Source organism: Aricia agestis, chromosome 3, assembly GCF_905147365.1.
Source record: "Aricia agestis chromosome 3, ilAriAges1.1, whole genome shotgun sequence".
Lineage (NCBI taxonomy): Eukaryota > Metazoa > Arthropoda > Insecta > Lepidoptera > Lycaenidae > Aricia > Aricia agestis.
This window is the reverse complement of record NC_056408.1, coordinates 2,952,798-2,979,582: the sequence shown is the minus strand read 5'-3', so window position 1 is coordinate 2,979,582 and position 26,785 is coordinate 2,952,798. Positions and strand designations below refer to the sequence as shown.

The following is a 26,785-nucleotide window of genomic DNA, read 5'->3' as shown; positions in this document are numbered from 1 at the left end:
TTAAATTATAAAAATTATCAAAATTTTTCTTTTGTATACCTTTTGGTATACAAAAGAAAAATTTTGATAATTTGAAATCGGTTAACAAACGGTGGAGTAATCGTTGAACATAAGAAAACGAACATAACACACCTCCCCCATTTTGAAAGTCGGTTAAAATTGTAGCCTATGTGTTATTCTGATGTATAAGCTATATTATTGTAAAGTTTCATTAGAATCCGTTTAGTAGTTTTTGCGTGAAAGAGTAACAAACATCCATACATCCACACATGCATACATCTATACATCCAAACAAACTTTCGCCTTTATAATATTAGTAGGATTATCAGAAAGCCAATTACAAGTTTTCACCTCTAAGTAACAGATAAAATTATACATGATATTGTGAACCGTCTTAATTACATTATATAGAAATGTTTTTTTAAATAGGATACAATGCAAAAACAAGTACTTATAGCAAATGGTTTAAACGATGGTATGGCCAAAAAACCAAAAAGAACAACATGCTACTTACAATAAAATAGGTACTATGGTTTCAACTTATACAAATTCTATGAAATCAAATTATCAAAAAATTTACAGCCCAACCTGTTTCTAATCGACGTTGCCTTTACTACTTTTTACTACTTTACTAGTAATGCTTATAGTTAATGTTTTACCTATCAGCGGATAGGAGGTTGTGTCGCTATGTTTATGCAATAAATTAATTCAATGTCAATTTGAGAGACAAAGCCGTATACACATAACATAAAATATTTATGTTACAAACTAGCTGTCCCGGTGAACTTCGTGTCACTTTAAAACCTTCCCTGGACTTCTACGAATATTTTAAGACTAAAATCAGTCCAATCCGTTCAGCCGTTTTCGAGTTTTAGCGCGACTAACACATTTGGAAATCCATTTTTATATATAAGATTCAGATTTTCCATTTTCAAGAAAACTTATTCACAATGCTTTTTAATTTTAAGTATTCGTGCAATATGAATTTCCATTATGTGAGTTGCAAGAAAACGTTCGCACGTTAATCAGTATCGAGCAGCGGTAATTGGAGCGTTTAATACAAGGAACTAGTTCCGAAATTCTTCTCTCTGCTCGGAGGTCGTTCTTCAGTTTTGCACGTACTACTTATTTCCTATTAAGACGCCGCTCTCGACCTTTGTTTGTTTAACTTGTTGCAGCGTGAATAAGAAAAAAAATAACTTCAATTTTAAGTATATTGGGCGTTGTACCCGAGTGATTACCATCCGAACTTTCGAATGCTATAATTCTTTTACATTCCTCATGTAACATTACATAGTTTTCACATAATTATTTATTTAGGTGTTTTACGTTAGGGAATGGGGTAATATTATGGATATTCATCTACATAATTTCCAATAATATTCTACACCCGCGTGGAAAGTTTAACTTCCTATCGTTACATTATTCAAATCGTTGCTCTAAATACGAGTACGATTTAGTTGCCGCTACACTTTCATTTGCAATATGCAAATTGGAGCGTGAGCTCGTTCGGGGCTGGCACAATCTTAGCCGTTTCATAAAATTAGATGAGACTCGACATTAGTCCACGATATCGAACTAATGTCAATGTTATTACGATCATTACAGACTGTAATACGTGCTCTATGACTTTCGCCTACATTCGAAACAATTTTCTCTCAATATTCAGGCCCGCAGCTGTGTGTGTGTGGGAAGCCGGCGTTTTTTAATTGCTCCGTGTCGGGTGTGAGGTGTGTTTAGTGCTATTATTGCGGGCTCGATGCATGGGCCGCAAAAGTAAGGCGCCTAGCTGTCTCCGGCCAATTTTGTTGTTAATTATCTTCCATCGCCCGGCTGGCTGCGGTGCGTCTGGCCCGGTAACCGCCGTCTGGAAAGTAGGCAATGCACGTATGTCTAATAAATGTTTTTGTTATTTTTAGAATAACAGGTGTAGCTGTTCGTCGACCTATCTCAAGATTCTTCGTTTTGTTTGTCGTAGACTCGTAGTACATTAAGCCGGCGATTGATCTCGATTCTCGAAGTTCCAATGTAAATGTGAACTATTTTATTTCTTTATTGCCTGGGTAATGCGTGCGCCATTATTTTTTCGCTTGCCGGTACTTAATGATCAATGGCGGATATTTTTTGTGTCCGCCGCTTTAGCGTTCCGATACCGGACTATTTAACAAAATAATTAATTGTGTCGCTACTTTTTGTCAGTACTTCCAAGGTAAACTCGCAGCCTAAAAAGTTCTTCCTAGTTATTTGCTCATTATACGTTAGCCCACTTTTATGATGCGCCGTGACTCTACTCACAATGTCTTCAGCGATCGAGTTAACGGCTCAAATTTAACCGGAATCTTAATAAATGAAGCCTATTCTAAGACGTCGTTCTTAACTGGCTTCACAGAATTTAAAATAAGCAATACATTTTAAATAAAAGTTATTTGAACTTTTGCTGTTTTATTTATCCTTTACGAAGTACTATTCATCACTGATTTATTATCATTACTTGAATACCACCACTTTTACATAAATTCATCTACTTATTATAGATCATTGGCTGCTCGTAATATTTCTCATGAGTTTGTAACATATCGAAGTCGAGTATTGACATTTGAGAGGCGGATTTAGATTTTAGGTCACAAGTAAGGTTCATCGCCAGTCAAATCGGCCCGTTTTAATTGACTTCTGTCGGTGTTTTATGCATTTATGTATCTGGGTCGGTCGATGTCGGTGAATTCGCCATGATAAATCACACTTGTGCCACACTCTAATATGATTTACCGCGAAACCGTCGCTGTAGGTCCGATTTTTATATTTCCTTTCTGTTCGTTGAGCCACATAAAAAAATAAAATTATTAGTGAGTACAAAACATGAGGCAGTTAAGTTTAAAAACTAATATTAAAATAAACCACTTAAATTAAAAACCACATTACAACTAAAAAAAAAAAACAATTATGTCTTAATTAAATACAATATCATTCTCTAAGGACCCCATTAAATATTAATGTAGAAATAACCTGAAAACCTCTATGTAAATGACGCACATTCATGCACGTTCACATTTTTTTACTTTTTAAACTGTGTTTAACGTCCAATAAGCGGTATCAGTGAATACATTAAAATTAATAATTAAAAAATTCGTGGCCATGGTCATAAGCATAGATGATAAACGTTCAATTGAACAGTGAAACTTCAATTGAAAAGTTGAATCCTTCGATCGTGGATTCTTGGAAATCTATTGTTTTTTTTTTGTGTTGTTGTTTTTTTAAATGAAATAACGGGCAAACGAGCAAACGGGTCACCTGATGGAAAGCAACTTCCGTCGCCCATGGACACTCGCAGCATCAGAAGAGCTGCAAGTGCGTTGCCGGCCTTTTAAGAGGGAATAGGGTAATAGGGGAGGGTAGGAGGGAAGGGAATAGTTGAGGGTAGGGAAGGGAATAGGGTAGGGGTTAGGGGATTGGGCCTCCGGTAAACTCACTCACTCGGCGAAACACAGCGCAAGCGCTGTTTCACGCCGGTTTTCTGTGAGAACGTGGTATTTATCCGGTCGAGCCGGCCCATTCGTGCCGAAGCTGGCTCTCCCACGTATAAATTGTTATTCTATTGTGTCTCGCTCACCGGTGAACAGTGAGCTTATGGGGCTTGATGGGTTAAATTGTGTAGAAACTAGAAACAATATATTATGTACTTAAACAGCGTTGCTAGACGTCCCGATTTTGGCGGGACGTCCCAATTTTTTCAACAAAATTGAATGTCCCGCGCGGGACAGGCTCAGTCCCGTTTTTCGGGGAAAGCCCGAACGTACGTGCAGCGTGCTGAGAAAGAAAGGAGTATGAACATAGAGTGTGGGAGGTAGAGGGGTGGATTTTCTTTGGCTACTTTAGTTATCTACTGTCGCGTAAACGTTATTTTAACGCAAATAAAAAGATAAAAAATTCAAGATAACTTTTGATTTTATACCTTTTTTTACTTTGCCCCGCTTTTGACCGAAGAATCCCGCTTTTTCACTCGAAAAGTTCCAAAGTCCCGACTTGGCACAAAAAAAAACTGGCTACGCTGTACTTAAACTTTAAATAACCAAACGTAAAATTGAAAACGATTATATTAGCTTTTGGTACAAAAACGGCTATGATTTTGTCATTGTGTTTTTTGTGTTGCGGGTTATGTACGACTTACGAGTAAAGCAAATACTCCGAGTAGAATAAACCTTTCAAGCGACGAAGCTCTCAATCTCTATCGTCGTACGATTTCGCATGTCGATTGTCATGTTTTTTACTGCAATCTATTAACGTTTTGTTTCGCGAGCTTTTTTGTCCGCGATTCGATCCAGTACATTGACATCTTCATTATCATCGAAATTATTGATTAGCTCGACCAAATTATACACCGGAGTATTTATTTGGCATACAAATTGCATAGTTATACGAAAATCACTACCATTACGTCTTTGTTCTGTTTTTGCTAATACATTAAACGTGCTCGCGAACGAATTCCTAAATGTCTCGTATTCGCGTGGGTTCGTAGGAAGACATAAAGTATTGAAAATAATGTTTTTTATGTTTACGCGAATGAATGCGAAGATATATTACAGTGTTGACTCACGTGATGTCATCCATGTAATATATTTTGTCTACAATGATAAGGTGCGGTTGTTCACCTCTGGTATCGGGTTGCACGTCACATCACTCACCACAACCAAGTGTAGATACGGTATACAGAATAGCTACAATTTATTTCGTTAATGTCCCCTTAAATTGCCAATCAATGCCTATAACTTGTTCTTATAAAATAATACGTCTTGTACTTATAAAATATTTATATAAAGCATCGGGAATTTCAATTAATGCTGCTAATCTTCGGCTACTTTCATCTTAAACCTCCTTGAACTTCGGGCCACGAACAAAATTAATGACTATATTTCTGCTAAAGTTGTTGGTGATTCTAAATGTTTTCTCCATAGCTCTATCGTCTAACGACCCGAAGTGTACTGCCACTTTAATTAATGCCTCCCCATTTATTTTTATTTCATTACTATATTATATAAATGAGTTTTTCTACGCTTGTATAGCCGTTGTGTTTATTTGAATATTTTGTTAATTGGCCTAGCTTTATCTTTTTCCTATTGTTAGCACATTGTTTGTAATGGGATATATATTTTTTGCACAGAAAACATTTCCACCTCATTTAGATTATTACTTTTTCATTAAGATTAGATTGTAATAGATTTATTCTTGCTTTTATTTTGAGACAACCTCAAACTCTTATTTTGATGGGAAATAATTAAGCAAGTCTATCATAAAATTAATGAACAATAACAACCTTGTGAATACGTTATGATCGGAGCATCGATTGATATTGTACGACAAAACTAAATGAAGCAAACGATTACGGACATCCTTATACGTCGACAATGTAAATGGTCCTCGGAGTTCGGACACGGCGCCGCGGCCGGTGACCGGACGGCGCGCGGGCCCACATAGTGGCAGTACAGAAATATAGAATAAATATAGACAGAAGATAAACACATGCACAGACACATTTTCTTTACACTGGCAAAGTCGTTGCGTGTGCGTTGCGTTTGCGATTAGCCGTACGTTGCCTCGTCGGTAGTCGGTACGGATTGTATGCCACATAGTTGATTTGGTCGCCGCAATATCATATCGATACAGATTACAGTATAGTGACAGCGTAATGCGCATCATTCATTCAACCACTTCACCTCGCACCGCACCAATGTGGCGCAACGAAGCTGCGCTCTTTGGCTTGTATGACATGTTTAGCCATACATATTTATAAATGCGTATGCCCATGATGCGCAAGCGAAGCTAGTCTTCTGTTCCTCTCTATGGTGTGACGGAGGCGAGTTCACGGTCGGTCCACGTGTAACAGTTGATGGATTTACGAGTTCGACTGTTATTAGTTGACGGAAGCTGGCGATTCGTTGGCAGCCGCCACAGATGTATGAATTGCTATTGTAAATGAATCACATGTTAAGTCTGATCACATTTAGTGTATTGTTTGTCTGTTCCGTCTGTTTACATGACAACGCAATAGCGGCTCATGATATATTGCATAATCATTGATATCTCCAAAACGCCACGCAATTCTCTTTTTTATCCGTATTAATAAATTTAATTTTTTGTTACAGGTAATGGTCAGCACGATAGTGAACAAGGCTCTAATGAGGTAAAAAAGTACAATTTCGTAAATCTCTTCATCTTTATTAGTCCTTTGAGCTAATCTTTCGATCGTGGATTCTTGGAAATCTATTGTTATTCTATTGTGTCTCGCTCACCGGTGAGCTTATGGGGCTTGATGGGTACAGACTTCTGAGACTATTTTAGGGGTGCCGCTTAGATTCATTTGAAGTCTATCTATATCATATCCAATATTATACTTGAAAATTTTCGGCGCAACAGCTAAACTCCTTAGAATTATGTTACCTTAGTTGCCAATTTCTTTCAATTCATTGAATATTACCGTGGTATTTCTTAATGCGTGTTCTCTAAGTTCGATGGTTTTATATTGTAACGGCAACAGAATACAAATAATGTTAAATGTTACATCCAGTTGTTACATCTATATAGGTATGGATGTTATTGTACGAGACGCGGTTGTTTACCCTGTGTACCGCCCATACATGGACGTCAGTGATTTGTGCACTATCGATTATGTAATTATATGTTATTACATCATCCTCACTTCTCACTATATTATGTACTGTTACATGCGAGAGATTTGCGCTTGCCCTGATATGTCTAACATCTGTAGTTATGCAGTCTGTACCTTCACGTCTTAATTTTTTTTCAATCACCGTTTCTTTTATATGAATACAACTAGGGAATGAGTTGATGGATCGTTTTTTATCGTCACAAGCTTATGCTATAAACAATAATCACACTGGCATAAAAATTAGACCAACAAGCCCATCTTCGTTAAAAAGCGGAAGTTTCAAGTCCTTACGTATCTATTTTCTCTGTAGATTTTATTATATTTTTTTTAAACAAAAGTAAACATCCTCCAAGGGTATTCGAGTGTCGTCAGTACGGTCGTTGATCGGTGTTTGCCCACTCGGATCACAAAAGGTGCTAACTCAATTAGACGGATCCTCGTCGTGATAATTGTCAAAACCTCTACAAATATCTCGAGAGATTTAGCACCTATTTATAACTCTACGAGTGCCGGTTCCGTGCATTCGAAATCACAAAGTTATCCTTATCTAAAAGAGATTTTTTGTTTACGTGAAAATCTTTTTTATTTTTTTTAAAAGCAATTATACTTTTAATGCTTAGGACTTTTAATTTAAATGCTATTATACTTAGTTGCACCATATTTGTCGTGATCAATAAGTATATTTAAAGCATGTTTTAATAGAACATTGATTAATAGAAATTATTTTAAATTTGGATTGAAAATTCAGACAGCCTTCGGTAATATTCGATTTCCCCTTTCTAGTCCGCATATATTCGGCCTAACGTCTGCGGTTTTAACAGAATTCAGTCTACTGAATTTCTTAGGGAAACGACCGTGGGTGGACATTTCGTACATATTTCACGTCGACGTGGCAACGCCGGATAATTAACGATGCGATCTGCGATGCTCCGGACGATCTCGGCATGCGTCCCACATAGTCTCGTCGGTCGCAACCTATGCCATTTGCTATTTCTGGCTTAATTGCATAGGAAATTGTTTCGAGTCTATTTCCGTAACTGTTTCTGCTATGTGGCTAATACCTAATATTATTGCTTCTAGCCTAAAAACTGGGATTCGCTTTAAAGCAGAAAAGAAAATTAAAGCAAAAAGGCACACTACCGAAACGCGGGCCAACGAAACGACAATGTATCACGCGTTCAGTTGAAATCCATTGAGAGATCCCAAAAAGGCACTGACAGAATACGACCACTCGAGCTGACCCCGGATTTGTGCGGAGACCCCGCGCATTCAGTGCGCGACCCCCGCTTTCACTGGCTCACCATCAGTCTCGCCTGTCACACTAAACAAAATACATTAGACGCTTTAAACCTTTTATTTTGTAATCTACGTGAAATATCGCCTCGGTGATTGGAATTTATTCACGCCGTTCACGCCGCCGTAAATCCCACCATGGATCACGCTCAACAGGATTACTCCGCCAGAAAAATATTGATCCTCCACATACGAGCGGGTATTCTTGTTCTTTTGTGCCTTCATAGTTTCCCATACGAACGGCGGTTACACCTTACCGCTCTATTTTTTTTATAACTCGTTTAATGTAAGTGCAAGGAATAATTACTATTTAATATCTGTAATATTTGCATGCGTATCGAGTGACTGGATCCCGATAAAAATGCAAAGTATCTGATATTCGATGTGGTTGAAAACATGTTTCATGAATAATTCTTCAGATAATCATATCTCTTCATGCACTACTAAACAGTTTCATCAAATTTTGCGTGTTTCGGTATTTTTAACAGTGAAAGAATTTAATGATAATGTGTCAAATAACTGTTATTTATATTTGATTGCGAATTTCAACTAGGTTAATTCAAAATTTATTCTGATGGCTTACTTTCCCTATAGTGTTCAAGTAGGTTTTTCATTAGGTGCAAATGTTTGATGTTAGGCACAAAGTAATTCACCCTGTAAAGAAAGGTAAGAATTAGACAGACTCTACTCAGATGCTTAGATATAGGTCTCGAAAGATCACAAATGCTTTTTAATCCTATCAAGTGAAGACGATTTTGCGTAGCCGGAAGATGGGCCTCTACAGTTTTCAATTTAATTGGCCTGTGTCTGTGTGTCGTTCGTTAGAGGCAGCTGGCAGCATCTGCGGTATAATGTGATGAACGACATACAAGCTGAAGCTTGTTTGCGAATTGCGCACCATGGAAATAACACCTGTACTACTAGTCTACTCGTTGCATTGCGTATTATGAAGGTTAGATAGTTAGGTATCTATGTCGTGATTCCTCACTTGGACGACTGCCTTTTTGATTCATCACAAACTCTTATTAGGTACTGAATCTTCTGATGCCTGTTAAGTAATCGTCATGTATAACTAACATAGACTAGAACCTAGAACTTATTAAATTTTATATTATACCTTTCACGTTTCGTTAGGTCTAGAAGTAGCTTATTAAAAATGATTCAGTATTAAATAAAACTATGAATTGATGTAAGTATAGAAACAGATAATTCACGTATTTACAAATTTCAAGTCATTGTTGGCTAGCATCTTTCAACTCGCTACTAAAGCTATTCTAGTAAGTAGTACTATACACAAATACACGTGTAAATAATCTTTTTCTAACTTATGTCAAAATTGCAAAATCTAAATTCTTTATTCGATTTTCATATAACAATGCCGTCAAGTGTATTTCCGTGTCGCTTGCCAGAACATGGGGAACTCTCCGGGCTCTGTGCCTGTCCTGACACTCCTGACTCCCGAATGGACCGTGACCAATGATGAAATACTCAAACCAGATATGTTACAACCGCGCGCGTTGTGAAGCTTCAAATACGGCCCAATTGGGCCGTCTGTTGTTTAGTCTGCATCGAGCGCAGTCACGAACGTGCCGCGTCTTGTCTTACCTAAATAAATTGAAAATGACGTCGTGCGTGTTTCGAAAATGTACCAATTATGACTCGAAAGTAAACGAATCACATGGAATCTCTTACCACATGTCTTGATTGCAATAAATACCTCGATTATTTACATTTTCAATTATTTTTTCGAACAATCTGGAAAAAATCGAATTTCCGTCATAGCTCAGGCGAAGAAAGAGACAGCGATACGATTCGACGTTTAAAAATAGAACTGTCTCTTTTATGTAAATGGTTTTTCGTATCTTTTGTTTCACTTATCTGTCAAATTTGTCAATGTCTGCAATTTTGAATTTGAAAATTGTTCGGAAGAGATTTAAGCCGGAAAATAGTATGGACGTAACATATCTGTATAAGTAGAATATCATTGACCGTGATAGTTAAATTGTACAAAATTAATATAAAATTGTTAAATCAATAAGCACCGAATTTGCGAAGATGAGAGTAACGTATGAAATTGGTAACAGTATTTTCAAAGCCAAGCCAACACCTCTTTCTTTCCTTATAGTTTCTTATAACTCTTTATGTTTAGATGAAGTTATAACTCTTTATGTTTAGATGAAGTAAATTGAAGGATCGTTACTGCATATTTGTTTTTAACAGCAAGTATAATGTTCATCTCAATCATAGTTTTAATGTCGTGATCGAAAGCCAAAAACACGAATGGAATATTGGCTCGGTATTGGCATTCTTCATGTACTAGATTATAGAATGTGCAATATAATTTGTAATATTTGTTTTCTACTATTTACGTGAACTCTGACATGGCCTGCAGTGAGAAAGTGATGCCTTTTGCAGCAGTAGGTACGACGAGAGGCACAACGAATCATGTGCCATATTTGTATGTAAATAGGTCAAATTTAACATGTTCGGTTCTGTACTTTAAAAGGTCACAGCGGTACTTACTCTTATTACTTAGATCACTTTGTTTCCATCTGTCCGTCTTTTCAAGGGTCAGTATTTCCGGAGCGCGTAGAGATAGCATGTTCAAATTAAATTGCATGATATAAATAATAGTACCTACGTAGGAGTAGTTCGTATCTAACTGTAGTTCTAAGATGAAGGAAAAAATAATTTGAAGAAAATGCGGCAGCAGGTAGGGTAAAATTGTCACGTTAATTTTACGTTTCTACCTACTTCCTAGGTAAGTTTTATTACAAGTCAATCACAACAAAAGCAAAGTATGAGAATTTATTTTGTGCCTAATCATTTATGGTAATAACTTTTGTTTCTAAAGGCGAATATTGTTAATATCGTAGTTTACTTTCTCAAATCGTAATTAGGTTGTTACGATCCTATAAAGTCGTAGTTTCACTGTCACCGCTAATGCAGCAATCAATGACGGTTGCAATCATTGTACTTTCTACACGATAAGTCGCCGGACTCTCTAAAATCCAGTAGCTTATTACATTTCGTAAGTAAAAGTAAAATGCTAATGCCACATTGTAACTTTCGACTTCGAATCGAGTGCGTCGATGAACGGTTTTAGGTCGAATCCAGTAGTCACAGTTTTCGACGCATGACGAAACGATTACAAAGCCATAGAGTGAAAAGCTAGTAGAAGTAGCAGCAGAGCAAATCGGTGTGGGAACTCCACTTTGATACGTATACGATCGTGTTTTGCACAGATTTCGCTTGCTGTAATATTGCGATGTGAAATTGCACGTATGAAATGATATACGTAAATGGAAGTCTCAGGGCCTGTTTCACCATTTCCTGATAAGTGCCGGATAGGCTGTCCACCACTTAACTTGACAAATAGAGTATGGAGAATCTGTCTAATAACTTATTAGACAGATTCTCCATACTCTATCTGTTGCCTGGTGGCCTGGGTGCCTAGGTGGATAGTCTATCCGGCACTTTATCAGGAAGTGGTGAAACAGGCTCTAAATCTATAATTGTCTTACACTGTAGGTGACAGATGAGTATAATTTTATGAAACAGGCCATTTTTATCCTCTCTATCTATTATCTACCACTAGGTACGTTGAATTTGCCCATTGTCCATCAAAGCGTTAAATAGAGCTAAGCACTAAGCAGCCGTTACCGTCCCCAACACCTCAATAATATATCAACCCATCAACTCCCAAGCCCCGGGTGCCCCATAACAATTGAAAATCTGTTGTGTCTGTAATTCCAACGATCGAGGTAACAGCCAGCCAATGCAGTGAATATTGATTGGCTGAATATACAGGATAATCTTCTGCCATAAAATCTAGACAAGATAATACGAAGATACATCTTTGACATGACTTTTATTTGTTCGATCTAAGTTGGATCAAAGGTTAAATTAATGTTATATTTAATTTAAATTCGAATTTTAAATAACGTTTCTCGCCTGCTGTTCTTTATGGATACCCCGCTGCGAACTATTTACTCTTATAGCGAAATTTTTAATTTATATAACATAGCAATTAATTAGGTTAATATTATGTATGGCGATGCTCATTAGCATTCGTGTTAACCAGGCCAAGATACGTGCTAGATATGAATCATTCATGCTAATTATATGACAGCTACTTTTATAACTTGAAGTACGCTTAATTGGGTGTTACAATTAGTATCGGCTACGTTAGACAGGTCTTTTTGGTATTTTTCCGTGTTTAAAAGTCACAAAACTTGAGAATTGAGGACTATACCTTTATAAACTTGGTAGGTGATCTCTGTTTTCATAGTGATGATTTTCTTCTTCCAGTTAACTTACTAGTCGAAGTAATTGCTTCAACTGTCCTTAACAGCCACGGATATCAAGCGTCCAGCGCTTACCCGTTGCTATATCTATGATGTAACAAGGGTATTTGTCGGTATTAGCGGGTAAAACACGAACAGCAACCGAACATCCTCCGCGCCGTGTTCGACAAAATATATTACGTCCAATTAACGCTCCGTATTTATTTATCCGATGTAATCGACATGCTGCGAGGACAATGGCGACGCGGTAGACCCAGGGTAATTGTTGGGCTGAAAGATAGGGATTATGGTACTAAATTTTGATGTTTTTAGACGGAGTCTTATGAGCCAGAATTTGAATAAAGCCGGGTCGCCTGTCTAACTCCTTTAGCTATAGAACGTGAAATTTTCATTATAAGCTCAATATGCTGTTAGGTCATAGGCGAGATTTAAAAACTTGTCAGGATTCTCAAGCCAGTTTTCGTTTCTATTTCTTTACATTGAGGCCCCTAAGTATTTAAATTGAGCTACGCGCAGGCCGCAGTCGCGTTCTAAGCGTAGCGTGCGCGATAGCGATCTATGCGAGCGAGCAATTGCCTTGTTTGTCTTACAGGACATCGCGGTGCCATTACTTTGCCTTCTTATCTGCCCATTGGGTACACAACATCGCCGAACGCAAATGAAGGATAGAATTTAGAACCGACCTTTTTAGTTTTTGTGTGGCACTAATGTTACCACTTACCTCGCTTTTGTTTACGATTCAGGTTCACAGCTTATGTATTTACAAAGCTCAGGTAGATTTAGATACCTATTTTTGAAATTGGGTTCGAAATGAAATGTTTGAGAGAACTCTTACTGAATTGAAATATGTAATACATACATATATTATAATTGCAGTCATAACGGCAAATCTTATCGATATATAAATCGGAATTCGTACCGTAATATCCATAACAATATTATAATTTGTTTCGCCTACGCAAGGATTTTATCCTCGGTTGACACATGAGCATATTGTAAAGTATCAGTCGTGCAATCATATAACGTCGGTAATGTAAAGCACAATCTGACATCAAAGTCACAAACGTTCGCGGCGCACGTACAGACGACGTCGATGTCGTTTTATTAATGCCCATTTCAGAGATACGCGTGGTAGTTTACCCGCGGCGGATAAAATATGAACCTCTGAGTCGAGTCAAGACAAACGTTAGGCACAATGTTGCGTAATTTATCTAAACATAACTTAGAGGCCGGAAATATGCACATGGCCAAAATGCATTAAACAGTTCCCAGCTCTTTGCAGCCAGTTGAACTTGATTGGTAATACGTGGCTGACGTTCTCGACAACATAATATGTACGATCATATCATTAGGTACCAAACCCAACACCGCATTAGGTAGTAACCTAATGCGGTGTTGGTCAAATTGCAGAATCTTATAGATGGTACGAAATCGTAAGCATAAAACAAACGCTTGACTTGCTCTAACTAAACATTTGTTACATTAAATCTTCTCGGAGATATTTTCCGCAGCGGCGGTATTGCAGGCATTTGTTAGTTTTAATTTGAAAGATAAGTGGGGAGTGGCGACGCACGACGCGCATATATTACACGACAACGCGGAATTACCTCATACCTTACATATAACACAATTATGAGCGCCGGATCGCGGCTGTTAATCAGCACTGTTTGTCTATTGCCGGTCGTTGAACTGCCAAGGACTGGGTATTTTTCGCTGATGAGATGGAACAGACCAATTCTTAAAATAGCATAGTTAATCAGAAGTTTAGCAGGGATACGGCAGTCAATCAGGATTTCTCTAATATTTAATAAACTTTTCAAAACTTCCCACAACCTTAGGACGTATCATATTTTACTCTACAATTTGTCCTCAAGAAAATAAGTTATATCCAGCAGTACTTGATCTTACTCGACTAGGTCGTAGAAATGGGGACGCGTGAGGCGAACGCTACAGCTATCTGTCGATGCTATCAGGACATAAACACACGTTGATTACTCCACCACTCCCTTGAACAAATTGAATTGCTGTAGCGCTGCCTTTACTGCGAGCTTCATTTGCTTTTTACGTTCGATTTTATTTCATCCGAGAAAAGAGTAAGCGAACTCGGCCGGTAAAGAGATTGTGACACGGTTTTAATTAAGTTCAGTGGTAAATTAACTGTTCGTTTGGATTACTTAAAGCCTCGCTTCGGGTACTAACTTCTAATGCTATGTAGGATCGGATAAAAAATTTTCGTTCGGGTAATCTAAGATGGGCAAACACGCTCGCAATTTGTAAATGCCACATCAATTCTTGATAATCTTGTCGGATGGACCATAGTAGTCGGTGCTCCAGTTCGGACGGAGCCCTCGGGAAATGAAACTCTGCCCAGAATGCTCGATGGTAACCCAGTGCAACATCACAATCGAGTTGATGCTAACCGCAACATTAATACTGCTGTCTAGAGTGCCTAGACTATAGATCGGAATTTACTATTCGATTTATAAGCTACAACGCGACTAATGGATGATTTGTATCAATTAAGTTCGCCTAAAAGCATCTATATTCAGAAATTCCATCCATCACCGACTATTATGGGCATGGGAAATGAGTCGCGACCACGCACGTCCATCATGGCCGATTGTGTACACTGGGAGCCACAATAAATCTGTCGGTAGTATTGTAATTTTCCAAGTCATTACATTTTGTCAGTGGCTCGGAGGCACCCCACGCGGGCACGGTTTTTGGCGGCACATCTATCATTATGAGTTTATTATTTGCTCGACCTTGGCCGTGAACGGGCGAGGTAACAGTGCACATGGCGTTGGGGCGTCAGCACAAAAAATGTAATTGATGTTTTTAATTTTTGTGCGTTTGCTTTTTTAACGTTTGCCAAACTTGAGGTATTAAAATGCAAATGGGTAGAATAATATTATGCTATTTAGTATTGAAAATATCTCAATATACTATTTTGGTTTGAACGATAAACAGTTGGTTTAAAGTGTTTCGGCGCAGAGTATGATCGAAGTAAAATAAACAGAATAAGCGGGTTGAGCAGATGCTTTGATGCAGTAGTTAATGAACGCTTAGGTATCGTATTACCCCTTCCTTTAGAGTTGTGAGACGACGCCTGCTGCTCTATAGGGGACATAAAGAGGGCTGATTGTATTATTATGGGTTAATATTATGATGGCTCGAATGCAGTAGGCGTCTTAATGTTAGTGCCATTAAATTTTATTAACGTCGGTAAGTACTCCTACTTGTTTAAGCAAATTGTTGGTTCCCCCTAGAGAGCGAGTTTGTGCCGTTCAAATATACATTAGTCGGCCAAGCGTGCGACAGTCACGAACTTTTACTATAATTACTGGCGGAGTGACGTCAGGATTACATTAACCAGCTATTTCGGATGAACGCTGGTCGATCCGCACCGCTGAGCGCAGCAGGAGTCCCCAACGTTACAAATATCCATAAAGTGTTGCTATTGGAGTCTTTGTAGAATGTGCCAAATTATATTTCGCCTGAAGCAGATTGCTATTCAACGGAATGGTTTCCATTATTCTAATTACTTTCAGTCCAGTTGTTGCACTTGAGAATAAAATAATTTATGTAAAATACCCAATATGTATTTACTACATGTAAATGGTTCATTAAGTATACTTACAATGCATGTTGCTGCCGTAGGATATTTGTTGGCAGTACTTCTATTTCTGACAAAGCTGTTTCCTGTGTTTTATTTATATTGTTTTAGTGTAGTATTGATTGTTTTTAATGTTCCACTTTACAATTCTGGTCAGTTGTTGGTCAGTAAAGTCGATGGGAATTCGGTACCCCGATCACGTCAAAGCCCGCTACCTTATGTTTTCTGAAATATCGCTTCCTGTGTACTTAGTTTTCTTTACTTACAAGCTGATGTGACTCATCAGTTACGGTTTTTATCAGATACGAGCATAGAACTTTTCTTTTGACTTTTTTCGGCCGTGATTTATCACTTGTATCCTTTGCTTGTATCCTTTAACGCAGTAATATCCTTAAGTAATCTAATAACTGAAATACATATTTATTTTGATTCCAAGTTCATCGAGGATTCACCTTTTTACAGTATTTATGTTTAAGAATATTATGATTTACAGTTGATACTGCCAAAGTTGGAGGAATTCGGTACTTTTCAGGTACGGCCGGGCGAAGATAAAATGCAAATATTTGAGTTGAAACTCGTTCCGTATTGATTCGGTTCGTTCGCGAATACTATTTGCGTTCTATTAATATTCTGATTGATCAGTATCGCTTTACTGCACATTGCCTAATCCAAGTGTAGATTTGGGTCAATTGCTCCAACGCAGAGCAAACTGCCGAAACCCGATGCTAATACCCATCCAGAATCGATTATTACTGGTTAAACGTCTCTAGACAGTAGACTGTGGTTATTGTTGCGTTGTGTAAGATCGCATTAAATGGATACCGCGGGGAATGGTGTTAATGTAAATACCAGTAGCCTTTGGTTTATGTCGTTGGCCTAATTCTTACGACTTATTACAATAGAGACCTCAATAAACTTGTCAGTCTCGAAGTGTTTCCAGGAATACTTCGTGTTATGCTAATTACATAATAGATTTTGTATAGTTAAGTATCTAGAAAGTGGGACCATTTAAAACGTAGGGCGCTCCGCCCACTTCCCGCAATCAGATTTCGAACGAGACATTAAACATCTGCGATAATATCTACGATAGTGTCAGTACGGTTGTCGAACCTACGAAAAGTCGAGGTGGGCATACAGCCAAACGGCTCAAAAGGCGATACGTTGCCCAAATATTTGTGGATCCTTTCCCACTTCGGTGGGGTTAAAAGATTTACAACGCGTTGCACCTGTTGCCGTAGTCACGACCTATTTTGGGATTATGGACATTAATCTAGTTGAGTAACGAGCCCCGCCGCTCACGAGTTGCGTGGGATATTTTGACATCCCATCCCGTTTTAGACACAATGCCCCCCGAAAGATTTAATTCGAAACATATTTTGAACATTGTCATAATGTCTCTAAACATACTAACTAAAGCTGTTTGAAGATAATATAAGTATACCATCAATATGCGAGTTCTAAAAAAACTTATCTAAAATAAAGAGCTGTAAGTTTTCCATGTTATATAAATAAATAAATAAAGATGAGCTCCTTATACTATTTAAATTTTGCGTGTGAAATATTATATTATTTATTTTTGTAATCTGATGCATTTTTTGCTATCATATTTTGATCATAATATCTTGAATAACTTCAAGATACCTAATACTTAGGTCTTATTATGATTCGCTCTTGCGGTATTTCCTTTATTTAAAAATATATTATTAGTCTCACTTGCTTTTTGTTGAAGTGTAACATTACTTGTTTTTCTTGTTAATCTATACGGATGAATATTTAGTATCTGAGTTTTTGCACTTACCTAGCTACGATTTTAGAAAATATTTTTATGTGAAGTTTTTTAAACAGTAATGTACCAATCTTTACAAATTTCGGTCTGATTAATTTTGTCTTTTACATCTAATAAAATATTACGCGAGCGAAAAACTTTGGGTCCCTTTTGACGAAAAATGCGGAAACATAGGTGATTTAAATTTTGCACAATTATAGTTTATATGGTGAAGGAGTGCATCGAACTAATATTATTTTGAAATAATTATGCTTTTAATTTATTTAACAAAGTAAAACATTACTGCATCAGACAATTATTACACGGCCAGTCTGTCATCATTTGACCTAATGTTTTTACACATACATACTTAATTTGACGTTAATTAAGTATGTATGTGTAAAAAATAATAAAGTCAATATTTTGACAATAGAAGGTCGAATTTCGACCATTGGGCGATCTCTATAGTTAATGTTAATAACTTCTAGGTCAAGAGGTAATTGATAAAATATATAAAGTGACAAAATATGCGCCAACGTCACGGGTCATTTGCAGGGCGGTAACGGTGTCATGCATCATTACCTTTACGACACTTTGCAGCTCGTGATTATTGCACAAGCGACCCACTACCAGCAGGGACGTGGTTTATAGAGCAATAATTAAATTATCGATACAACATGCTTTTTGTTAAAAACATTGTTAATGTATTAGCTAATATTTTCCTAAATGGTTGTGTAGTAGGTAAACAAACGTTTAGATTTTCGTTATATAGAGAGTTTTTTGTTACATTAATTTTACCATCGTTTTTCCCGCATTTCAAATTTGTTTACAAATGTTCAAAGTTCTTTTTCTACTCTATGATAGAGCAGGGTGTTATATTATGAGACAATATTCCTAGTTTAAAGAAAAACAGCCACATAATGTATTTATTATATTAAATTTTTAGGTATTATTTTCGTTTATCGTTTCTACATAATAATATTATACCCAACCCTATAGTTTGGCAACTGGCAAGTGTTTATGAATGTGGGAATTAGCGGCATCAGGCATGGGCCATCGATCGCAGTCGGCAACGAACGCTGCATCGGCTGTTATGAAACCTGTTACAGATTTATGTTGTGTTGCTGTTGCTTCACAGCCAGTTCACTTCGCCTCACTTACCCACTGTGCCCTTCTTTGGTGCGTTTCAGATTTCAACATAATCTCAGAGTTGAGATTTTGCCTGTAAAATACAACTAATACATCTTCTGACTTCCGTTTCGTAATTTGAATATTTTTTAAATACTTTGCAAATGCAAAAAACAATCGTTGAGACTTGAGACGTTGCGTATGATGTAGAGATGAGGTGTAGAGACTTTAGATCGCTTGTTTGAGTATAATGTAAAGATGAGATGTAGCGATTTTTAGATCGCTTGATTTTAATAGGCGGTACGTTTCAATTTGGAAAGAACATATTTTTCCTGTCATAAAAATGCGCTTGCGTATGAGAAAAATCTGACAATAATTTCGGACCCTAACGACGCTTAGACGGACAAATGAATATAAATACTATCTTTATGTAAATTTTATAGCTCAATCGGAATAGAAGATATCTCTTACCATAAATCTTATTCGCCAACTTCCACACGACTCAACGAAGAATAATATTATGGTTTAGATAAAGAAGGTAATGGCTTCTTTTTAGACTGTTTCACATCACATCTTAGCTCTAACTAATTTAGTAAATCCGCATGGTTATTGTTAAAATATCGAACGTGCGAAAGGTAGGTAATGTTACGTCACTCGTAATCGAATAGAATATTCTATGAGCTGGGTTCATCGTTCTATGATTAAAAACTCATTTCGTAATAGCAATTCCGAATAAATTATTCCCATAGTCGAGTTTCGCATAATTCATAGATCGCATTAATATTATAACAGTTACTTTGTAGTTATATAATTAGATTTTTTATAGATTTCGTTACCCGGTTTGCGGTGATCGTAAAACAGCCAAAATACTTTACCAAAATGAATAATTCATAAGAAGTATTTGAATAATCTGATTATTATAATAAGTCTACTTTAAAAAGCTGCGTTCGTTGTGACAACATTTTGCAATTTTAATGATTAATTAGTGGTTTTATGAGGTTGTTGATTTTTGGAAGAGGTGGTTAAATCCCTCATTATTGTAATTAAAAGCATAAGAGTCATAAAGCAAAACTTTTGAATTCCGCAGTGATTTCACGTGTAACAAGGCTTTGTGAAAATCTGGTAAACTATACAAAACATATGAATCTCATCCTTTTTGGAAGTCGGTTAAAAACCTAAAGGTAAGTTTACTCCTCCTAATAATGAAATTTGCGAAAGGATTGTTAGTATTAATTAATTTCAAAGATTGTGTCCATTATAAATCTGCTGGAAATAAGCTCATATTTTTCGCATTGAAGTAACAATGGCTGAGTGGCGATAGGTTCTGATCTATTTTCCTCAAAATTAATTCCTCCAAGTAGTTATTAGTTATGTAGACCTCAAATACTAAACTCCAGGCCATTTAGCCGAAACTTTTTCGTTTTCGCTTCGTCATAGAATCGCCGATCAAAATGTATGGAATTGACATAAGACGAGTCGAACCACAGAATATATAATATTAGTAGTACCTACCAAGTCGAACGTTAACATCATACTAACGAATGCTTATGTCAATTCCATACATTTTTATCGGCGATTCTATAACGAAGCGAAAACGAAAAGATTTTGGCTTACCCCACAGGATACATAATATTATTATTCGAAATTCTCACCCGCACTCCTGCCGCATAGATGGCATGTTAATTAAATCATCAAATTCCGCTAAGTGGCATAAAACATTCAGCATGAAATGTGAATTGAGAATTCATTGCACCTGAAGTTAATTAATGTTTGACTAGACTTTATTTAACCAATGACTAGATTAAACACGGTCGTTGGCACCGCCCGCCCCGTGCGTTCACTGAACGTGCAAACAAACATTTCATATCATATTTTATGACGCTACTGTATTTGGCTTGACTGCTTCATAAATTTAATAAAATACTTTTTATGTGAATATGGTGTTCAGAACTTCAAATTTTATTATACACGTTGCGTTCTTTTTAATTTTCTTTTATCACAATATTTCTTCTCTCTTGATGTTCGTCTTTCTCTTTAAAAATCTGTCTAAGTTTATTTTTCATGGCAGCGTTAAGTTTACTTTTTACATTTATTTATCTGCTCACGTCATAGCATGTAAATGAGTGTTTGTTTTTTCTCTTTGAAAGAAAATTTGTACTATTCTAATAAATCAAAGTGAATAGCTAAAACTATTAAAACCCACCTCACGAAAACCATTTCGGGTGCTTTATAACACCTCGGCCCGAATATGGATAAATCGTATAATTTTTGTGTGTAAAATGTTCACATATTATTATACTTACAACACACCTCACGCAGCGCCGACGGGTTAAAAATATCGTCACCGCTGCGATTGAGTTATGCTTGTTTACTGCTCATTCGGAATACCGTGTGTTCACGAAATAATTATTGAGCGTCACCGGCGAAACCCTATTTATATTCAATGAATTGTTCTTGAAACATGTTTATGGCGTTATTTTATTGCAGTTTAAAATCTGATTTGATGCTCTTGTCGAAGACGTTGGGAATGTTTTAATATCCGATTAGTTCTCGGGATCCGATGTTTTTGTTATACGAGACGAAATATAAAACTTGTATGCAGCCTGCGATTGCTGGCATTCTTGGTGTTGCGTAGGACACGCTATAAAGAAAATTTTGTAATTTGTATTAGTCCGACGATAGTAATTCGTTTCGTGGTTGGTTGGTTGAAAAATACATTTCTAGTCGTATTCGTCATGTGGTTTGTGATTGTATATTAATATGAACTTCAAGATGTATTATCATATTCTGTTAATCAAAGCATAATATGTATAAACGTTGGGTCTAACGGGGCATTGTTGTGTTAATTGCATTTAAATCCTCCAGTAACATGACGTTGCTCGATGAGCAGGCAAAAAGTAATCGTTTTTGCTGCGAAATGTAATGCAGGCGATTAAGTACCGGTTTTTGTCGGGGCGACCGCGGCTCCCCCGCGTCTGGCGGAGATGACTGATGCGATAGTGAATGGACCCGTACCTCGTAATCCCGCGTTTATGATGTCAAGCCGCATTGATCATCCACTCGCCCGAGTGCTCCCTGTAGCCTTAAAAATGTATCCCCGCACAATGTACGATAAAATTCCCAGTAGACGAGCATGAATGGAGCTCGTTCGAGCCGATCGCAAGGTAGATAGCGAACGTTCCTGCTAAGCGAATGTCGGCTCCGTAACAAAACGAATTCCTCTCACGGTAGCTCTCGAGAGACGAGCAGAGAAAGCCTTATCTCATATATCGGGGCTGAACAATGAGGAGCGTGCGGATACTTATCACCCGCTCCATCTGGTGCTCATTCGACTTTCACCCACCGACGAGTGCTGTCGTCGTCATCGCTGGTTATTAGCTGCCGGAAGACCCCAGTTTCCACCTCGACGTTTACATCGAACATTTTTGCAAGCCTCGGTATATTTCTGCTTCGCTAACGACGCACACTCTAATACGTTATCGACATCATCACATATTTGAGTAATCACTATCGTTACGATGAGTTTCGCGTTTGTGAAAAACTGATGGCAATCTGGATTCTCGACGAAATTGAATCCAACGAATCGGCCTCGCTCGAAAAAAAGGTTATTCAAATCGACTTTGGAATTGACATTCACGACACAATCGATGTAATTGTCAAAGGCAATGTATCCCCAGCTGATTGTACAGGCGTAAACGACCGATAACATTGGCATTGTTGGACGTCCATCGGTTCACGGGTGGATGTTTTCGAGGTGTTCAATAACACTGTGCGCACTGCGCGGTGCATGCTAAGCTCGTCGTGATTTAGTATGGCTCCGGCCCTAGAGCCTAATTACAAAGTGTAATGAGGTGACTCCGGCTAGGGTTGACAGAGAATTATTTACTGTCGAATTGATTATGCATAATGATGCTGCTGTAAGTCCACAAACATGTTTTTCATCATTATCTTTCTTTGGTTACACGGAGTTTTTGACCGATGTAAATAAGTGCTCCTTAGAGCAATGACGAAAGATTTCTAATGATAAGGTTTAAGACTACCTACAAAGTCTGCGGTTTAACAGAATCCTTCCCGATTTGTGTCTGAGCTTGATCTAATGGGTGGAATTCGTCAGGCTTAAATGTCATGACTCCTACAATAAATTATGGCTGGCTCAGAAGACGAGTCGCTTTATAATGCTTAAGACGAGGTGTCTCTAGTTAAAAAATGAAAATCACCTTATTCCCAAGCACCCTTTGAGATAGAGCCACTTTGATTAATGAAATCAGGGCGCTCTTGTGTAAAAGGCTTGTTTATTGGTTTATAAATAAACCGAACCGAATTATAATGCTATGGCTACGCCACAACATGATATAAAAAACTTTTAATAGCAAACTCTATGTAATTTTATTTTTTACTTTTATTTAAAATAATAACTTGTCCTCTTGGAAGCTTTCAAAAGTTAAGAGCTTTCGTAAACAGATATTCTGTTCCTGTTACTGTTTGGCATAAAGACAAGGATGGTATTTTGTATTTTCTAATCTTTCGCGTGTAGTGTGTTCAAAGTGTGTGTGTGGGTGTGTGTGTTGTAGTGCTTACTCAAATTGGCGCCTTGCACAATGCACATAAAGATTAAATACCTAAAGATGCAGAATTTTGTTGTTACTCGTCATATCGACGAAATGTATATGTTACCGTTAGAATGCAGAATAAGTTAACGTACACATTACCTAGGTAATCTGCAGATTCCCTGAGACCATCCGTGAACGTGTGAAATTTAAATAATAAAAGCTTATATTTGCACTTTACTTTGCATTCTTTTCCTTCGTAAAAGTCCTAAAATTTTTGACTAAAGCTTGTCAATCTAAACTGTTGTTTTTTTGTTTGTTTTTTTCTAGTTGATACGATCTGTTATGTTTTATTAGTGGAGTAACATTTTACTTAAAACTTAATAATTTATTCCTTTGTTTATGCCCAAAAACCTGTATTAAATAATTCTCTACAACTAAATAACATGTTTTATTCAAACAAGAACCTAATTTATGTAATTTAATGAGAATAGAATTAACTTTTTGCACTTTAACTGACTCACCAAAATAATCTGCAGAATACCTTGTTAATCTCAGTCTAACTGGTTTACGCATATAAACGGTAAAATATAGGTATATAATAAACATAAATGGTCGATTTTGGACCAGACTACGTAGAGAAATATTTTTTAAAGGATGTCTCTATTATGGTTGTTTATTATGGTTGACGACCTCTGTGGCTCAGTGGTGAGCGCGTTGGTAGCTCAAGCCGGGGGTCGTGGGTTCGAATCCCGCCGACAAAACAAAAAGTTTTTAATGTTCCCGGGTCTGGATGTGTATTAAATATGTGTATGATATAATAAAAATCTTAAATATATGTATAGTATATAAAAGTATTAAATATATTTCCGTTGTCTGGTACCTGTAACACAAGTCTTTTAGGTACTTAGCACGGGGCCAGACTGACGTGGTGTGAAGCGTCCATAGATATTATTATTATTATTATTATATTATTATGGTATCGGTAACCCTGCCACGCATCTCCTAGTCCCAACCTTGAACCGCTCAAACGCGTTTCTAACAATGAGCCGCTCCTATACGACTATTCACATTGTGCTCTCTCTTGTTGCTGCCATTATTTTATTAATTTCTTAATGACGGTAATTAACACAGTGATCTCGTTCCGAATGCCTTTGATAATGTGCCCATTTCAGACAATGCGTGCTGATTACATCGTCGGGGTAAAGCGAAATTAGATAATGCTGTGATTGAGGCTGAATATTGTTTAAGTTGCTAGCGGCGAGTTGCTAAAGGGTATATAAATTTAATTTTGAGTTGTTTTAAAATAGCTAAAATAAAATAGTTATCTGAAAATACTTCTCTCTGAAAACCTAATGTCGCTACTGAAAGCCTTCTAGAGAAATGAGAATACTTACCTTACTTTACCATGTTTTACATTAATGTATAAAATAATAGAAATGATAGCAGTGTTACGCTTTTTGCCAGTTTCCGTATGATTTTATTTAGGCATGTGTGCTAGCAGTTTAACGTCAAACTGTAATAATTGCTGTCGTCGTGTCTTAAATAGGAGTTACTTTCTTCTTATCTCAATTATGTCGTTTATTTAATCGTGTATAATGTTTTTATAATTTGTGTATGATTCTCGTGTGCGATAGGCGGAAACCCGGCGATTATGATGCAGCGTAGGTTTGGATACTGTAATTTTGTTGGATTTTGACATCATTAAACTACATTTACAAAATACCACTACAATAGACTACATAAAAACATCATCAATCTATGACGATGTTTTTTAAGCGGTCTTTTCTGAAACATTATACAGGGCGACTGGAAATTAGTGGCGGAGCCGTTAAGGGGAGGTAGTCTAGGGTTATTCTGACAGATATCACTATGAGACCTACTGTGCTAATTTAACCCTTTCCAAAATATTCCTACTTAAGGAGTGTAACCAAAAAATCGTACTAAAAATTTTCAAATAGTAATAAATCCTAAAAGAAATGATTTTTGCCTACTTTTTTTTTTGTTTTGCAACAAAGATATTCCAAATAAGTAATTTTAATTGTTAGAACTTCGTAATTTTCATTATTTTTTGCAAAAATTGCTAAACAAAAACGGAAAATGTAAAAAACAAATCTTTGATGGCTGAAAAAACATCAATTTACTTAAAAAAGTCACCCATTATTATTACGTACAAAATAATTAAAAAACTATTTTGTACGTAATAATAATGGGTGACTTTATACACGATTAAATAAACGACATAATTGAGATAAGAAGAAAGTAACTCCTATTTAAGACACGACGACAGCAATTATTACAGTTTGACGTTAAACTGCTAGCACACATGCCTAAATAAAATCATACGGAAACTGGCAAAAAGCGTAACACTGCTATCATTTCTATTATTTTATACATTAATGTAAAACATGGTAAAGTAAGGTAAGTATTCTCATTTCTCTAGAAGGCTTTCAGTAGCGACATTAGGTTTTCAGAGAGAAGTATTTTCAGATAACTATTTTATTTTAGCTATTTTAAAACAACTCAAAATTAAATTTATATACCCTTTAGCAACTCGCCGCTAGCAACTTAAACAATATTCAGCCTCAATCACAGCATTATCTAATTTCGCTTTACCCCGACGATGTAATCAGCACGCATTGTCTGAAATGGGCACATTATCAAAGGCATTCGGAACGAGATCACTGTGTTAATTACCGTCATTAAGAAATTAATAAAATAATGGCAGCAACAAGAGAGAGCACAATGTGAATAGTCGTATAGGAGCGGCTCATTGTTAGAAACGCGTTTGAGCGGTTCAAGGTTGGGACTAGGAGATGCGTGGCAGGGTTACCGATACCATAATAATATAATAATAATAATAATATCTATGGACGCTTCACACCACGTCAGTCTGGCCCCGTGCTAAGTACCTAAAAGACTTGTGTTACAGGTACCAGACAACGGAAATATATTTAATACTTTTATATACTATACATATATTTAAGATTTTTATTATATCATACACATATTTAATACACATCCAGACCCGGGAACATTAAAAACGTTTCGTTTCCTTTCAAATGAGATATTAAAATCCAAAATCGGTTGAGAAACCATCAAGATAAGACTGTTGTAACGCTTCAACTCCCAAGCGGCCACATGTGGCCCCGAGAACAATACATTTCCAAGAACCCGCGAAATCCTAAAAAATGTGATTTTTGCCTACTTTTTTTTTCGTTTTGCAACAAAGATATTCTAAATAAGTAGTATTAATTATTAAAACTTCGTAACTTTCATTATTTTATGCAAAAAATGCTAAACAAAAACGGAAAATGTAAAAAACAAATCTTTGATGGCCTAAAAAACATCAGTCACTCTTTATTATTGTGTACAAAGTACAAAATTATTAAAAAAACTTCTACGTTTTGTTCCCTTTCAAAGGAGATATTAAATTCCAAAATCGGTTAAAGAACAATGAAGATATGG

The 26,785-nt window shown here is 36.8% G+C and overlaps 1 protein-coding gene across 3 annotated transcripts in view; it reads left to right on the top strand.

Moving 5' to 3' along the window:
- Window positions 1-26,785, top strand: part of LOC121725710 (CCR4-NOT transcription complex subunit 6-like) — a 192,914-nt gene that overhangs the window by 143,717 nt on the left and 22,412 nt on the right. The window contains exons 1-2 of one of the 3 annotated variants that reach the window (XM_042112774.1): window positions 14,122-14,126; window positions 22,955-22,959. The exons of 1 other annotated variant lie outside the window; for it this stretch is intronic. The gene's annotated coding sequence lies outside the window, so the exon portion shown is untranslated. Of the gene's footprint in view, window positions 1-6,155; window positions 6,176-14,121; window positions 14,127-22,954; window positions 22,960-26,785 lie in introns of those variants that run through there. One more of the 3 variants, XM_042112773.1, reaches the window with a different exon arrangement.